Source organism: Callorhinchus milii, unplaced genomic scaffold (assembly GCF_018977255.1).
Source record: "Callorhinchus milii isolate IMCB2004 unplaced genomic scaffold, IMCB_Cmil_1.0 Scaffold3, whole genome shotgun sequence".
In the NCBI taxonomy this organism is placed as follows: domain Eukaryota; kingdom Metazoa; phylum Chordata; class Chondrichthyes; order Chimaeriformes; family Callorhinchidae; genus Callorhinchus; species Callorhinchus milii.
The window spans coordinates 88942550-88961952 of record NW_024704744.1 but is presented as its reverse complement, the minus strand read 5'-3'; positions in this window follow the sequence as shown (position 1 = coordinate 88961952).

Here is a 19403-nt window from a genome sequence, read left to right as displayed (position 1 = left end):
TTAATGCTAAACTTTCCTGTGGGTCTCTAGCAGGTATTGGTGAGTACAAGCAGGCTGGCCCTGGATAGCAAACTAGAGCATATAAGATTATTGCTGATCGCTATTGGGAACTGCCTAGAGCTAATGGATGCCAGGATTTGTCTGCAACTCTGCTACCTATTGGTTAAGACTAGTTGGATTTCAGAACTCAGATCAATTTACTTCCACTTGATCCTCCTACATTTACATGCCTCCTGGAGTTTATAATGGGACATCCTGTTGCCCACCAACACTGCTGAGATTGGTAACTTTTTCACGAGGCAGAGAATCAGAGATGGATTTTGCATTCCCATTCCCCCCCCTCCCCACCACCACCACTCACTGCAACTGTGCAGAAACTATTTCCAGTGAAGAGGATTAACTTGGAACAACAGTAACAGCAGTACATCTGTAATGTCTGGTAACCTAGAATTTACAGCACAACACTGTAAAAGTCTGTTGTGTTGTCAGTTGTCTCTTCCATTAGTGACTTACATGGATTTTTCCAGCATTCTGCCTGTGAAAACCAGTACTATATCACTGCATTCGTCTCTCCCGTACACACACTCCCGTTCTGAGACCCTTATTCTGACACTCAACTGCAATCAGTCTCAGTATAATATGACCTTAAGCTATACAGTAATTGCCTGAAGCTTTCTTTGCAGTGGTGGTTCTGTTGGATCTATCTAGGTTAGATTATCTCCAGATTCCCAGAAGCAGCAGCGAAGTTAAATGGGATGCTTGAAAAGGAAGAATGGTAAAGGGTTTGGGAAACAAGTGGGAAAATGGGATTAGACTGGGTGGTTTTTATAGGGAAAAAATACCTCCCTCCTGACCCCCCCCCCCCCAAAAGCAAAGGAAAGGTAACATAACATATTAGGCATGCTGGCCTCCTGACTTTCATGACGTCATTATGTTAGCGAGGCCACTGTGTGTGAGGTGAGGCATGTTGGCCATTGGCCATGTTTCAGGCGATTTGCTTGAGGCAATTATTTTAAAAATGTAAAAATTCTGTAGCTCAGAAATAACACAACTTACATTTACATAGCTTCCTTCACACGGAGTAGCATCTCGGAGTTCAATACATTCTTGGACTTTTAATACATTCTTTTAAAATATTGATCATCATCTGAATTAATGATAGTTTCAGGCTCCATGTACCTCTGCTTATTAATATGAATGATAAGTTCCCTCCAAACGTCTTTTGTCTTGCTGAGGTGAATGGAAGGTTTCTGCCTACTCTTGTTGGAATTAACTGGGAAATAATTTTCTCTTACCTTAGAGACAAAGTTTCCCATTCATATATTTTCGAGTTTGCTAAAGTTCAATGTCTGAGTCATCACTTTCTTTTAGATTATTATTCATTATAGCCTACATTTTCTTATTCATTACCATCCCCCATCCTTATTTGCCACAATGGGTAGGGAGCAACGGTACAGATCAGCTTGATGCTGAGGGATAGGTTCTGCTGACTGATAGACTCAGGAGAAAAATAAGGGTTAAGAAAAGTCTAAGCAACTTGTAAATTGTACCTCTATTTATTTGCCTGATTTAGTTACGCTACATGTTTGATATATACGTGATATAATGCTAAATGACAGAGCTGGTGTTTCCTTTAGTTGATCTGTGTAGTCTCAAGAGTATAAAAGAGAAATCAAAGCTACTTTGTCTCTTTGATGTACTGCAGCCTTCACCAAAGGTACACAAGGAATCAATTCCTTGTGTTTCTGTATTGGATCCCAACTCTGAGGCTGAGGCAAACCAAGAGGGAAGATGCTGTTGCTTCCAAAAGCACAATGTGTTTGCCTGAAACACCACTAACTATACCAAAGGGAGATTTCTGTGGTCTTTTGTTGATCGGCCTTTCTTGTGCGTTGAGCTTTTAAGGCACTGGTTTAATGGGAATAGTTTGGAAATACAGTAAACCTCACATAAGCTGTATCAGTTGGGACCAGAAATTTAATATAAATTATGCAAAGTGTGAGTTATGTCAAACTTGAGTAGAATATAAAGTCTTGAACGGGACTTTGGCAGATATACGGAATTATACAGATCAGAGTTATGCGAGTTTTACTGTAGCAAATTTACATATAGGGGCATTGTAAATTTAGAGTGATCGACCACAGCTATCAGACTCTTACCACCCTCTGCCAGGACCATTGTTGACGTGGCTGAGGTGTGCATTCATACCCTTATACAGTTTCTGCCGAGCAACATTCAAAGCACAAATTACAGAACAAAAGGAAGGCTGAAAGTCAGTCGGCTGTGCAGGAATCTCCCATTTATGATTTCTAGGATTACTGTGGCAATTCAGATGAATGAATTGCTCATTTAAGCTTAGAAGCATACCAGCAAGGCCTGAATGGAAAAATAACAGGGTTTCCATCTCTTCATAACTCGGTTGTCTGCATATCTCCATGCTGGCTTTTGACATGGAATTAGTTTGAGGTGAACTTGATGAGATGGGTGGGTGGGTGGGGCGAACAATGAAATGAAAGAGGTGGGTGCTTGCGCCTGCAAGAATAATTCAATATTCCCTGCTTTTCTGATTACAGTTTTTTTAAAATAACGTATTTAAGATTTTCCTAATGTTGATATTGCCAAAACAAATTGATATGAATATTTAAACTGTTGTGTGTTTGACATGACGAGGTTATCCAAAAATAACTATTAAACAAAATGGTAAATATATAGTCTTTTTACCTTTTGTAAATTCAGTAACTAGAAATCCCACTCGTGTATTAAAAAAAATGCTGTACAGTACTAAACCCTGGCTTCTGGGTAATATTTTGTGCTTTTTTCAGAATAAATCTTGGCTCCTTCTGATATATACGTGTACAAGGTGTGTCAATTCCTTCTATCTTGAAAGTTTCTTTTACATTGCACCCTCATGTTTTGCTTGTGGGAGGTTTACTCTGTACAATTAATATTAAAGGTCTCATACAGGTAGGCTTCATAATGGAGTTGTACTGTCCTATGATCTTATAGATCAAACACTCTCTCTGAACGTGCTTTCATCTTTCCTCTCCCAACCCACCTTGGCTCTCACATCTCACCACCAGCATTGTCAAGCACTTTGAGTCGTGAAAGGCTCCATCTAAATGTAAATTTGTATTGTATTGTAAACAGCATTACTAGACCTTGCAAGCTTGGATTCCACGGTTTGATGGTATTTGAACCTCCCTTGTAACACAATCATAAACCATCTGTTATCCTGTTATAAAAGCTGATCTGATGTCTTGTACGAGGTGCTGAGGTTATCTGCTGAAAGTGAATCTGCATTGGAAGCCTTATTTATTTTTTCCGCTTTGAAGTGAGGTCAAATCAGAAATCTCACATTTAACCAGAGACTCTATTCCTGCTTGTGCTTCTCCTGCATAATTTCCTTTAAGATTCAGCTTTGCAACCACATTCTTTCTCTTTCCCCCTCCGCTAGATTCCAAAACCTTCAGATTTCGGGAAGCTGATCAATGGGTCCGGATTGCTGAATAACAAGGACACAACTGTGACAGTATCTGATCAGCTCCGAATCCATGACTTTTGCTCTTGATCATTGAAAGCTTCCTTGGCACGAGCCCAGGACTCAAAAGAGCTTTGCACATTCATGTGTTTTTATTGTTGCTATGAATAATAAAGGGATGACGGAGTGAAACGTGGTACATGATGTGTTATAATCTGGCTTTGCAGAATTAACGTTGGTGATTTTCCTTCAAGAAAGGCTGGCACAATCAACAACCTAGTGCTCCAAGAGTGTTGCCCTGGAATGTCAGTCAGTCTATTTATCCAGAGGTTTGTTGGCCAAAACAATAACAACAAGAACAGTCAGCCAGTCAGCGGCACGAGAGCAAGGGGCGGGGTGAGGGGTGGGGAGGGGCGAGGGGAGGGGCGGGGCGAGGAGAGCAGGCAGTCAATCAGCTAGTCAGCGGCACGAGAGTGAGGGACGAGGGGCGGGGCGAGAGGCAGGGGCGGGGTGAGGGGTGGGGCGAGGGATGAGGGGCGGGGCGAGGGATGAGGAGTGGGGCAAAGTGAGCAGGCAGTGTCAGAGGATAAAAAACAACGAGAAAATTAAAAGTGACGTCAGAATGACGTCAGTATCAACACTAACTGCAGACTAACAGTAAACTAACAACTATCAACACATCACACACCACGGACTTAACTTGATCAACTTAATTTGATCAACTTGATTAAATTAAAACCTAATTAACTTAACTTAATTAACTTAAGTTAACCAATTAACTAACTCAAGTTGGAAGAGGTGACAATGGCATGGCAGGTGTTATGTGAGGACTGTGACATGTGGAGCTGATGGAGGGCAGTCTGACCCCGGGCGACCACATCTGCAGAAGATGTCTGCAACTGGTGGTACTTCACATAGGTACCAATGACATTGGTAGAGTTGGCCAAGAAGACTTGAGAAGGGAATTCGAAGAGCTGGGGTCCAAATTTAAGTCGAGATCATTGAAGGTGGTAAATATCGGGACTACTGCCCACACGACAATTGGTACAGGAACAAACAAATTAAGGACTTGAATGCATGGCTAAAGGAGTGGTGCGGAAATCAGGGGTTTAACATTAGAAAAAGTAAAGATGATAGTGCAGAATAGCATGCCACATAATAGGAATATGTTAACTAGGGGTAAGAAGCTTGGCAAAGTAGATAAGGAATCAGAGAGTAGAGGAAATGGTAGAAAATTAAAAGTGTTATTTTTGAATGCGCGAAGCATTTGGAATAAAATTGATGAATTAAAAGCACAGATAGACACATATGGGTACGATCTAGTAGCCATCACTGAAACATGGTTACAAGGAGATCTAGGGTGGGAATTAAATATTCCAGGGTTCTCAGTTTACAGGAAAGATAGGCACTGTGGGAAAAGAGGTGGTGGGGGAGGGTGTGTGTGTGTGGGGGGTAGCCCTGTTAATTAGGGATGAAATAGAAGCAGTGGAGAGGAAGGATCTGAAATCCAATGACCAGGAGGTCGAGACAATATGGGTGGAAATAAAAAATAATAAAGGGCAGAAAATATTAATGGGAGTGGTTTATTGACCCCCAAACAGCGATCACAATATAGCACAGGGTATCAATCAAGAAAGCAGTGGAGCATGTAGGAAAGGTAAAGCGATAATAGTGGGTGATTTCAATCTCCACATGGATTGGGAAAACCAAATCGGCAAAAGTAAGTCAGAAGAAGAGTTCATTGATTGTATGAGAGATAACTTTCTAGAGCAGCCGAGGAACCAACCAGGGGACAGGCCATCCTAGACCTTGTTTTGTGTAACAGAACAGGGCTATTTGGCAGTGTAGGTATTAAGACTCCTCAAGGGCAGAGTGATCACAATATGATTGAATTCTGCATTAAGTTAGAGAATTAAATTAAAGAGATAATTAAATCCGAGGCAAGTATTCTGACTCTAAGTAGAGCTAATTTTGTAGGTATGAGGAAAGATTTAGGTAAAATAGACTGGAGAATAAGGTTAAGAGGTAAAAATGTAGATCAATAGTGGCAAATCTTTAAGGACGTAGTGCAAAATTCTCAGCGGTCGCATATTCCCTTGCAGAGTACCATAGGGAAAGCAATTCATCCGTGGCTAACTAGAGCAGTTAGGGAAAGCATCAAATTAAAAGAAAAGGCTTACGAAACTGCCAAGAAAAGCAGCAAATCTGAAGATTCTGAGAGTTTTAGAAACCAGCAAAATAAAAATAAAACACTCATTAAGAGCGAGAAAAAGGAGTATGAGGGTAAGCTAGCTAGAAACATTAAGTCTGATTGTAAAAAGTTTTTACCAATATATTAAGAGGAATAGGCTAGTGAGGGTAAATGTAAGTCCACTTCAGCCAGAGACGGGAGAAGTTGTAAGGGGGGATAAGGACATGGCAGAGTACCTAAATGGGTACTTAATCCTTGATTAAGGATGTGATAGTGCGGTATTTAGGGGAGCACAATATAATTAGGCCAAGTCAACATGGCTTTACAAAAGGGAAGTCATGTTTGACAAATCTCATAGAGTTTTTTGAGGATATTTCGAGTAAACTAGATAAGGGTGAATCAGTGGATGAGGTCTATTTGGACTTCCAGAAGGCATTCGATAAGGTGCCACATAAAAGGTTAGTCCAAAAGATAAGGGCCCATGGAATTGGTGGGAGCATATTAACATGGATTGGGGAATGGTTAACGGGTAGGAAACAAAGAGTAGGGATAAACGGGTCCTTTTCAGATTGGCGGGATGTGACTAGTGGAGTGCCACAAGGACCAGTCCTTGGGCCTCAGCTATTTACCATCTACATCAATGATCTATATGAGGACATCGAAGTTAATATATCTAAATTTGCGGATGACACAAAACTAGGAGGAAGTGTCAACACAGAGGACGACATTAAAAAATACAGCGAGACATAGATAGGTTAGGTGATTGGGCAGGTAGGTGGCAGATGAAGTATAATGTAGGGAAGTGCGAAGTCATCCACCTCAGTAGCAAAAACAGTAGAGCGGGTTATTTTTTAGAAGGGGAGAGATTGGAATGTGTTAGCGTCCAGAGGGACTTGGGTGTCCTTGTACACCAATCACAGAAAGTTAGTCTGCAGGTGCAGCAGCAATTAGGAAGGCGAACGGTATGTTTGCATTCATTATGAAAGGATTAGAGTATAAGAGAAGGGAAGTCTTGCTGCAACTGTATAGGGCCCTGGTGAGACCACACCTGGAATACTGTGCCCAGTTTCGGTCTCCTCATTTAAGGAAGGATGTACTTGCCTTGGAGGGGGTGCAGCGTAGATTTACTAGGTTAGTACCAGGGATGAAGGTGGATGAGTTACGAGGATAGGCTGACCAATTTGGGCCTATAGTCTCTAGAATATAGAAGAATTAGAGGGGATCTTATAGAAACCTATAAGATTATCAAAGGGCATGATAGAGTAGATAGTGGGAGACTGTTTCCCCTGGTTGGAGAAACTAAAACCAGGGGTCACAACCTTAAAATCAGAGGCAGCCCTTTCGCACTGAGTTGAGGAAGAACTTCTTCACACAAAGGGTGGTGAATGTATGGAACTCACTATCCCAAAGGGCTGTTGACGCTCAGTCCTTGAACATATTCAAGACTGAGATAGATAGATTTCTTATTGCAAAAGGGATTAAGGGATATGGGGATAAGGCAGGGTCAGGTTATTAGCTGGAGTTAGATTAGAACATCAACCATGATTGAATGGTTGGGCAGGTTCGAAGGGCCGAATGGCCTACTCCTGCTCCTACATGTCATGTTATGTTATGTTAACTTGGATTTATATAGCGCCTTCCACACCGATAGCATCTCAGAGCGCTTAAAACACCAGAAGAAACTCCCTTCTCTTTTCCATTAGAGCTGTAGTCATGTCCTCCAGAACAGGTAGCTGGGTATTTAGTTTAATATTTCATCCATACAATAGCACCTGCAAGGTAGAGCTCCTCCATTGGAGTGTGAACCTGGACTGTACACTTAACTCCCGATGTATCAGCAAAGCTAAGTTCATAGAGTTTCAAATAAACTGCATGGAGTTTTCTACTTTTGTATCCAGATATATGCAAATGTATGACAGAGAAAACACTTCTTTGAAGCCAATTTATAGCATTAAATTCCGAGGTGACCCTTGGGAACAAAGAAATTCCCACCAGAGGTTCCAACGCCCATTAATGCAGTGAAAGAAAAATATAACAGTGTCAGATTATGACACAGGATACTCCGAGCCAAGTTAACACATCCCTGTTCCAAGTGTTATTTCAATCCTGGTCCAGAAATACAGTTCACCGTTAAAAACATTCACGCTTTATTACCGCCGCTGACTCCACTTAAAAAGCAATTTCCTCTCCAGAGCCATCCTTGCATTGCCACATGTTCCAATAAAGAGGCCAAGACCATGTTTGCCAATAAAATACACAGTCACTACACTTGACAGCAGTTACCTGCAAAATGATTTGAGTTACTTTGACATTCTAGGCACTGTATTACATGCAAGGAGAATTATGCCATCATTCTGTTAGGTGCAGGTACTAATTTGCCCTCCATCTTGTTACAATGTGCTGCTATGGTTGGCAGAGTTGACAGTAAATCTCAGTTCATGTAATTCCTTCTGCAGTTTGGAGCAATACAAAAATGTTTGTAGAATGATTTATTTTTTCAAAGTTTCCTTCAGCTCAGATATTATCAGATCACTAACTTGCCCTTCCACTCACATAGCAAGTTTAATATGAACAACCTCACTCACGTCATCCTTTCGTCCTTTCCTTCACTTTCTCTCTGTGTCATCTGCTTTCGACTCCTAGTGTCATTAGTTCAGAAGTGAAACAGTGGGGAAAGGGTTGAAGGTACTCCATTGTTGGAGGGTCTGGCTTTTGGAGGAGACATTAAACCAGGTCCCACCTGCTTGATCATGTGGTCTTTAAAGATGGTACTATCTTTAAATAGTACCATGGTACTATGGCAAAGAGTGGGGAGTTTTTTGAGTGTCCTGGTCAACAATCCTCCTGGTGCCTTGGATATTCATTTCGTGGCTGTTTGAGGGACCTTTGCTCTGCGCAAAATGACTGGTGCAATTGCCTACAAAGACAGGCACTACACTTGACAATAATTACTTGTGAAGCACTTGGAGACATTTGAGGTGATGAAGCTCAATGCAAGAATGCAGGTTCCTTCTTTACAAGCTCCATAGCAATATGTTTTGCTCTGTGTGACTGGCTGATCTGTTCTGCTGCCAGTTATCCTCAAGCATTATTCTCTGCAACATGCTGGGACACTGCTAGGTCACAGAATGCTGTCCATATACTACACAGGAGTTCAGATGAAAGGGCTGTAGACATGTGATAGTGTTGACATTTACCCAGAGCGAGTAGCGCGCACTGACACAACAAAACACAACAGACCCAGAAATCAAATTGAAACCTTACATCTGGTGAGCTACTCAAGGCCCCAGCACTCTGTTAGCCCAGCCTCCAGCCTGCAGCCCTGCAACTTAGCACCGATTACAAACTGTGCCTTTATTGATCTAGCAGAGAGAGTGAGTGAGAACGGGCAAGAGAGGGAGAGAAAGCGCGGGCCATTGCGATGGTTTAAGCAGATGCCAGGCTGCGGAAATTACACAAGCAGCAACGAAGCTTGGAACCACCAAACAGGAAAATTCAAACCCATACCGAAAGCGGGACACGAGGACTTCTTGTTTCCCTGGCCGTGCACTCTGTCACTCACAGCCAAAGTGGTGCAGGAGGTCATGAAGAAAGATGAAGGTGTTATAAATCTGACTCCCCCACATGATTTAATGGCCTTCTTGGTGCTCATGAACTTTCACAAGCGCAAGTCTTGTCTTCAGATGACAGGTCAGAGACAATTCCAGTTCTACAGAGTAGGCCAACCTGACAGTGAGGGACATATTAGATTGACAAAGACTGTGACATAATAATAACAATAATAATAATCCTTGCATTTGATATAGCGCTTTTCACATCTTCTAGATGTCTCAAAGTGCTTCACAGAATATACTTTAAAGTGAATTGACTGTATATTTGTGGGCGAAACGCGGCAGCCAATTGCGCACAGCAGTGTCCCACAAATAGTTACGGATTGAAAATGACCAATTTATTATTGTTTTGTTTTGGAGGGATTATTATTAGGCGTGTGGAGTAAGGAAACTCGCCTAAGGTTTCACCCTGCCTGGAATTGAACCCAGATGTCCCTCTTGCAAGGAGAATGCTCTAACCACTGAGCTACAGGACTCCATTGCCTCATAGAAACCATTGCCTCATCCAAAAGGCATTCGCCCATCGATCCAGGTTTGCATCTGTGTAGCAAATTTCTGAAATTGTTCTGTTCAACAATTGTTTAACATATAGAAAACTATTCCGTTTTAGCACTACCATAACTCTAGTCCATCACCAGGATTCCTCAGTCACTGCAGGTGGAGTGTGAACCAATGACTTTCAATAATGTTGTAAGGTGAGAAATATCATTTCAATTGTTGCCATCACCTCGACATGTACCAGAGCAATTGAATCTGTATCAGAGCAAGATCACAAAATAACAGTCAAACACATGCCTGGAGCCCTTAGTATGTTAATGAAGTTTTAAAATGCTCCATTAACATGAAGGTGGGTGTGGGGGGAAGTGCAACATTCAGGTCACATGTGCCACACATTTTGACAAAGAGCTGATAATTCTGAGTACCCCAGTGAGCGGGCCTGTGACAGCAGCACAAGTGTCAGCCTCTCTGCCCCCACTCTCTGGAACTCCATCCGCCTCGCCCCCTCCCTTGCCTCCTTCAAGACCCATCTCAAGGCCCTCCTCTTTGACCATGCGTTCAGTCATGGCATAAAGACCACTTGCAGTAACGGAGACACTGGTGACTGAGCTGGTTTTATCTCCCCCTACCTGACCCTGGACGGCTGAACCCCGTCATCCATAAATTTCCCTGTTGAAATACTTGGACACATTTGCCAACTTGTACTGGTCATAGTTGACTTCTCACAAAGCATTGTGTGTCGAGTGAAAGCAGGTAACTGGTACAGCCTGGCTGGGTTTGGCCACTTTTGGCCTCAGGGTCATAAAGTTGTGGATTCAAGCTCCACGTTGGGAGTCCTGAAATAACAACATTGGGCGTGAGTTGATTGTTGGAGGTGCCATTTTTCAGATAAAACTTTTAAACCAAGGTTCCACATGTCTGTTTGGCATATGGATTTAAATACCCATTAAATATCCCTTGGCTCTATTCATAAAGTGTTTTGGACAAAAATACTGAGATAAGTTCTCGCTGGATTGAGGAACTTTGGTGGGTCCAAATGCACATTTTCCTATTAATAAATGTGACAGCAATTCCCTGTTTAAGTGTATATAGCCATTTTGGCATTAGTGAAAAGCGCTATATCAAATGCAAGGATTATTATTATTATTATTATTATTATTATTATTAAAGGCTCTATAGCACATGTAAGGATTATTTTATATCCTACCCCGAACTCTAAAACTAGCGACCAGGCACCTTCCTAACTCATCTGGTTCGGAGCCTTGCCAATTGGTAAGTTTCCTGATATTGCGGTCAGGAGAGCAAAGACATTTTGTGCAGTAAACTTTCACTGAAAGGTCTCATACCCAGGGACAGATTAGTTGGTATTTCTGAGCAGGAGGTGACATTCTGGTAACTGATCCTGATGCTTGGGTCATCTGCCTCTGGACTGATGGGTGTGGATCAGTGATTAGATAACTTTCTGTTTATTTATTGCAAGATCAAAAGCTCTTTCTTAAGGGATGGGACATTTTTTCGATGTTCTGCAGCCAACATCAACATAAAGAACAAGTTAGGTTTAAACAGTCAGTTTTAGGTTTAGGGTTCAGTTTCCAGCATGCAGGGGCAGGTGGCTGGGGAAGGGGAATCACCTACAGCAATAATAATAATAATAATCCTTGCATTTGATATCGCTCCCCATCACGTCTTCAAGACGTCTCAAAGTGGTTCACAGAATATACTGTAAAGTGTAGTCACTGTACATTTTGTGCAGCAATGGGCAACACCCATCATTGTCTGATTATTCACATTCTTTAATCAGACACTAATATACAAAATACAATACAATAGAACATTACATTTGTAAAGCGCCTTTCACACAGGAGGACGTCCCAAGGCACTGAACAGTCAGGGATTAGGACCTGAGCCAGGCGGCGGGGTTTGGGATCAAGGAGGGTGGAGGGCAGTGAGGGTAGGAGGGTAGCTGAAATCCCGGTCAAAGAGGAGGGTCTTGAGCCATGCCTTGAAGGAGGCAAGGGAGGGAGCGAGGCGAAGGGAATGTGGGATGGAGTTCCAGAGGGACTCTGTGCCAGTTTGGCTCAGTTGGTAGCACTCCAACCTCTGCACCAGAAAGTCATAGATTTAAGCCCTACATCAGGACTTAAGCTCAAGTCTGGGTTAAGACTTGAGTGCAATACTGGCGAGTGCCGCAATGTCAGAGGTGCATCTATCAAATGAGATATTTAGTGGGTTTCCCATCTACCTGCTCTATATGTAGATGTTAAAACTCCTGTTACAACTACTTGAAAAGAGAAGGGAATTTCTTCTGGTGTCCTGGCTTACAATCAACCAACATGTCACATCAGTCTGACACTAAAATCGCTCAGATAAAAGGAGAATCATTTACCTGGAAGATTCCAGGTTGTGGAAAATTCTTCAATTCAAATTTGGAAGCGAAATTAAAGTTTAAAATAAAATGGGCTATGGATGGGCTCAAACAAGATGGAATGTCGCGCCTCGGACATGTTCCCCCAGAGGGCAAAGGCACTGTACGTTTCAGCACTCAGCTGAACAGACCAGAAAATTATAAGTTTTAATCCTGTGCTGGGCTGGGATAGCTGATCTCAGCTGCCGGGTCTGGGTTAGACAGGTCAAAATCAACCAGGCTCCTGTTCCTTATCATTATTCAGACTCCCCAGACTATCCCTTCCCCCACAGAAAATTGCGTGTGTTGGTTAAAGGTCGGTTGAGGATAGACTAGACTCGAATGAGATGTTTCATGATCAAATAATTGTCAATGGTCATGAGTGAATAATAATAATAATAATCCTTGCATTTGATATTGCGGCTTATCACGTCTTTGAGACATCTCAAAGTGCTTCACAGATTATACTGTAAAGTGAATTGACCGGATATTTTGTGGCTGAAACACGGCAGCCAATTGCGCACAGCAGTCTCCCACAAACAGTTGTGGACTAAGTGTCCGATTTCTTCTTATTTTTTTAAAGGGATTATTACCCCCGGAAAACCTATCCACCAATCGACTAACAACTGGGTTCCTATTTACTGCTAGGTAAACGGAGGCGTGTGAAGTAAGGAAACTTGCCCAACTTTTTGCCCTGCCTGGGAATCAAACCCAGATCCTCTCATTTGCGAGATGAGTTCTCTAACCACTAAGTTACAGTATCACACATGAGCCAAGAACTCAAGATTGCACGTAGAACCCCAGTAGAAAGGTAAAAGAATTAATAGCACCTTCAAGAGACAGGACGGGAGAAAAGATGGTGGTATCATGCTAAGTAACATGAAACAGAGGAACCTGTAGCCATGGTATATCCTGTACTGGCCATTCCTTTTGTACATCAGCTAAAATTAACAACGCGTAGGAGGGGAGGAAGTGTTTGGAGCGAAGCAGCTGGTCAAATACTTGAAGAGTAACCCAAGCCAATCATTTCCAGATTCACTTACTAATGGAATCAACAGCTTCCTGCACGGAAAGCTGCCGGGTGTCGTATAGAGGTGGATTACTCACAGCAGATACCTTACAGTGGTGGAGAATAATTTAACAATTTGCTCCCTTTCAAAGGCCAATTGGCATGCTTCTGTATTCATTAGAGTAATGTCTCGCTTGATGTTGATGAATGAAACAGTTCCTACAATGCTAGTGGTATTACGAGATGTCAGTGTCAAAGACCAGAAATTCCAGCTTGTTTTGTCTTAAAACTAAGAGCATGCAGAATTGTGGAAAGTGCTTCAATTCAGTTTCAATTTGGAAGCTGATCCTTTGTAAAAAACTGCAGAATACTGGTTTCTAAATTAAGATTGAGTCTAAGATTTTTTTTACACTTCTGCTCGCTATTCAAAGCAGATTGAAGCAGCAGTAAGCAAGGCCAACTGGATTTCAGCTATATTGGTAAATCAGCTGAATTTAGATCCCACTATGTCAATACTCAGGCTGTGTAGTACTCTTGTCAGTCCTCACCACAGTACTGCATAAAATTCTAGTCACCGTAATATGATGGGGCTGTCCAGCTCATAGTGGAGGTGCGGGGGAGAGCAATGAAGATGATTCCCAACGTTATGAGCTGTGAGTAACAATTAGACAAGCTAGGGCTCTTCAGTCTTGAGAGAAAACATCTCAGTGGGAACTTCAGAGAGGAATATAACATTGTAAATGGAATTGAAAAAGTAAACCCCAAGCAATACTTTAGAAGCAACAAGACAGTAGAACCAGAGGACGTAGGTTTAGAATTGCCAAAGACAATTTCAGGAGGTTTTTCTTTATTCAGAGGTTTAATTAACAACTGGAACAGGTTGGCAGAAAGGGTGGATGAGGGCAGGTCACTGTTCTCATTTGAAAAGCAGAGTGATGCTGTGATGGGAGGATGGTAAGGTTCTGAAGGGTGAGATATTCTGGAGGGAGGAGCTCAAATGAGCCGAAAGGCCTTTCTCATCCGAACCAATCTTGTGATCAATCATAAATTTTAATACAAAGGGCTTTACAAAGGCTGAGATTAGATGGAATTTCAGGCCTCAGGCCATAGCGATCAGTGGACTGTTCCCCATTGAGAGGTTTGGTTTTGGTAGAATCTGATTCATTAAACACAAGGTCATAAAAAAAAATGCAAACTCACTCACATTCACTAAAAGAACTAGAAGAACCTCTTGATGCAACTACTTGTGTTGTATTATCCTTGGAGGAACATATCCTGTTTACCTAATTCCAGAGAGTATCAGGCACAGATTGGCAAGCGTCAAGGATTGGGGACCCCAGAGTATGGGTTGGGGTACCACTGGAGTCTAAGCAGCTAAAACAGCATAGCTTGCCATTGGAAGCACTGTCTGGCGCTACTTGTCCAGCAAAAAACACCCTACCGTAAGGACTTTGCCTTGCAGGGTTAACAGGAGCTGAGTGGGATGACTCCCTGCCCCCCAGTGTCTGGTCTGTCCTTCCAGGTCCTACCGATGAGCCAGGCTGAGCTGTGCTGTCATCAGCAATGACCTGGAATACTGCAGACCCACTGGCTCAGGAACTGGACTAGAAACCGTTACAGACGGCTGGCTCGATTCTGAATTTCTATTGCCAAATATGTCATCTTGGAGCCAGTTCAGCTCCAAGGAGTCCCTGCTTACCTAGGAGAGGAGCATAGGAGAGGGAAATAGAGGGGTGCAAGAGAGGGCAATAGAGGGGTGTAGGAGAGGGGAGTACAGGGGTGTAGAAGAGGGGAATGAAGGGGTGTAGGAGAGGGGAATAAAGGGGTTTAGGAGAGGGGTATAGAGGGGTGTAGGAGAGGGAAATAGAGGAGTGCAGGAGAAGGGAAAAGAGAGGTGTAGGACAGGGGAATAGAGGAGTGTGGGAGAGGGGAATAGAGGGGTGTGAGAAAGGGGACAAATAGGTTTAGGAGAGGGGAATAGAGCAGTGTAGAAGAGGGGAATCAATGGGTTTAGGAGAGGGGAATAGACAGGTGTAGGAGAGGGCAATAGAGGGGTGTAGGAGAGGGCAAAAGACGGGTGTAGGAGAGGGGATGAGAGGGGTGTGGGAGAGGGGAATAGAAGGGAATAGATGGGTGTAGGAGAGGGTAATAGAGGGATGTAGAAGAGGAGAATAAATGGGTGAAGGAGAGGAGAGTAGTGAGATTTATGAGAGGGGAATAAAGAGGTTTATGAAAAGGGAATAGAGGAGTGTAAGAGAGGGGAATAGATGGGTGTAGGAGAGGGAAATAGAAGGGTTTAGGAGAGGAGAACCAGGGGAATGTAGCACAAGGGAATTGAGGCATGTAGGGGAGGGGAATAGATGGGTGTAGGAGAGGGGAATAAAGGGGTTATGAGAGGGGAAGAAATGGGTGTAGGAGAGGGGAATGGAGGGGTGTAGGAGAGTAGAATAGAGCGGATTAGGAGAGGGCAATAGAGGGATGTAGAAGAGGGGAATGGGAAGGGTGGGGCCTGGTGTACAGTGTATCTATGTGGAGTCCTGTAGCTCAGTGGTTAGAGCACTCGCTTTGCAAATGAGAAACCTGAGTTCAATTCCAGGCAGAGGGCGAAACCTTGGGCAAGTTTCCTTACTCCACACAGAGCCTAATAATAATCCCTCCAAAACCAAAAACAATAATAAATTGCTCATTTTCAATCTACGATTTGTGGGACATTGCTGTGCGCAATTGGCTGCCGCGTTCGCCCACAAATATACAGTCAATTCACTTTACAGTGTGTTCTGTGAAGCGCTTTGGGACGTCCTCCCGACGTGAAAAGCGCTATATCAAATGCAAGGATTATTATTATTATTATTATTATTACCAGCATAGATCAGTTAAGATGTATTAGCCTGTTTCCATGCTGTATCTCTATGTAACTTTATATCTCATGGTTTCACCTTATTAGTCTATTATGTGGTATTAAGGTACCACATAATAGACTAATGAATAAGGTCAGAGCATGTGGAGTCAGGGGAAAAATAGCAGAATGGATAGCAAGCTGACTACAAAACAGAAAACAGAGTGTAGGGATAAAGGGTAGCTACTCAGACTGGCAGGGGGTGGGCAGTGGTGTTCCACAAGGTTCGGTATTGGGAACACTGTTGTTCACAATATACATTAATGATTTGGACTCAGGAATCAGCAGTACAATTTAAAAATTTGCGGATGACACCAAGTTGGGGGTATAGTTAATACAGAGGAGGACTGCAGCAAATTACAGCAAGACATTAATAAACATGCTGAATGGGCATTTAAAAGGCAAATGTATTTCAATGTAGAAAAGTGTGAGGTGTCACATTTTGGTAGAAGGAATAAGGAAGTCACATACATCCTGGAAAATAAAAAACAAAATGGGGTAGAGGAGCAAAGGGATCTAGGGGTACACATACACAATTCACTAAAAGTAACAAAGTAGGCCATATAAGGCCATAAAAAAAGCAAACCAGGCATTGGGGTACATTTCTAGAGGGATAGAAATGAAAAGCAGGGAAGTTATGGTAAACATCTATAGAACCTTGGTTAGACCACACTCAGAATACTGTGTGCAGTTCTGTTCCCCACATTATAGAAGGGATGTAGAGGCACTGAGAGGGTGCAAAGGAGATTCACAAGGATGATCCCAGAACTGAAAGATTATATCTATCAGGAAAGGCTGAACATACTTGGACTCNTTTTTTCTTGAAAATAGGAGGGTAAGGGTGACCTAATAGAGATCTTTAAAATGATGAAAGGTTTTGATAGGGTAGACATAGGGAAGATGTTTCCACTTGTGGGGGAGACCAAAACCAGGGGCCATCAATATAAAATAGTCACAAATAGATCAAATAGGGAAATTAGAAGAAATTTCTTCACACAGAGAGTAGTGGGAATGTGGAACATGCTACCACAAGGAGTTGCTGAGGCAAATACCATAGATGTATTTATGGGGAAGCTAGATAGGTACATGAGGGAGGAAGGAATAGAAGGTTATGCTTGAAGGCTCAGTTGAGGAAGGGCAAGAGAAGGCTCATGTTAACACTGGCATAGACCAGTTGGGCCGAATGGCCTGTTTATGTGCTGTATATTCTAATATATTCTAATGTATCTAAGGGCCTTAAGAGCATACTATACTGATCAGTTCTGTTACTGTTAGACGTCCTTACAGTTATGCACCAGACATGTTATGTTAATATTGACTAACTGTGTTAAGAGTAAGCCTTTCAATTGAAACTGCCCTGAGACAAACAATAATAAATAATAATAATAATTCTTGCATTTGATTTACTGCCTTATGAAGTATTCGATACGTCTCAAAGTGCTAAAGATAAAGCGAAAACTAAAGATCATTGATACATTCATTCCCATTAAGCAAGCAGTGTACAAAGCATGGGAAATCAATTGGTGTATTACCACAAGTTTAGTAAATTGGTGAGAATATAATAATAAAATATAATAATCCCTGCATTTGATATAACGCTTTATCACGACATCTCAAAGCGCTTCACAGAATATGCTGGAGAGTGTAGTGACTGTCTGTTATGTGGGTGAAATGCAGCAGCCAATTGAGAAGCTGGTTTGCACAAAGGCTCAATTTAAGCATTCATAATAATAATAATCCTTGCATTTCATATAACATCTTATTACATCTTCAAGATGTCTCAAAGCGCTTCACAGGATTTACTGTGGAGTGTAATGACCGTATATTTTGTAGGAAAATTTACACACATTAGTTAGACTAACTTTACCTGGGGGATTGTGGTCTAGGATACCGGATATGATGAGAACTTCCTTTTCTTATCATCTAGAGCCATAGGAACTCTAATGTCTACCTGACAGGATCTTGGTTTCACATCTCACCCAAAGGACGGCACCTCTGACAATGCCTCACTACCCAGCACTGCACTGGAGCGTCAGCCTTGACTATCAGCTCAAAGCCCTGAAATTGGAGTTATTATTGATATCCACTGGTCTCATTTTTCTGCGTGGGACTGAGATTTGTTGTGACGATGGAGTGTCTGGAGGGATGTGAGGTGATATTGTGTGTAAATAGCTCCCAAGGTATTCTTGTATCTTGCAATGATTCATCCTTTTACTGGAAAAAAACAAGACTTTTTGTCACTCACATACTTGGCTCCTGTAGAGACAGTTTGTACTTTATCAATTCACCAGTTGCTGCAAAGCCTCAGTAAAGTACCCAATGCCTTCTCGTTTACTGTGTTTCTATTGCTGCCGTTCAGACCATGTTCTTCTTCCATGTGTAAGTGTATGGACTGTGTAGAGCTGGTCTAATGAGTGCCCAACATGACAGCTTGTGTGTGGAGAGATAATGAGAGCTTGAGAGACTAATCCTGAGATGTTGAGAGTTTTTATAACCCTTGGACCACCTACCCACACACTGGCTTGCCTCCTTCTGTTTGGCCAGAGATTGCCATTCTTGGCAGGAGTCTTGGCACAGCCCCATCCTCAGTCTTCCCTTTATCTCAGGAGCATGTATCCTGTCACACTTACTGGGTTGGCAGCCCTCCTGAGCTCAAGGGGCTTCCCTACAGGAGAATTTCAATACTGTACTTCACTTTGAGCTTGAAAGTACCAGCTGAGGTTACTTTGTCTACACCATGTGCTATTGCATATAGTTCCATGACACCTTCTTAAATGTCTTCTTTTTGTATTTAAAATCCATCTTTATCTCTATTTTGTTAATAGTAACAAATAACCATAAATAAATAATAATCCTTTCAGTTGATGTTGTGTAACATCTAGACGATGAGATAAGCCTTGACAAATCATTTATTAATCGATTGTTAATCAATTGGTGAATCTCTTCCCGGGGGGAAAAAAAACATTTGGTGACTCAATCCAGGACAGTTTGTGGGACACTACTGTACGCAATTGGCTGCTGCGTTTCGCCCACAAAATACAAAGTCACTCCAATTTACAGTATATTCTGTGAAGCGCTTTGAGACTTCCAATGAATGTGATAAGACGCTATATCAAATGCAAGAAATATTATAATTATTATTATATGGCACCTACAGCATAGCAGCTCAGCTCTGTTGGTAGCTTTCAGCCTCAGTCAGAAGGCTATGGACTCAACTCCTGCATTGGGGACATGATGCTCATAGTCTAGAGCAGCCAAGTAGCAAGTGTCAGAGATGCATCCTTCAGATGTAACGTAGTGGTTAGAGCACTTGCCT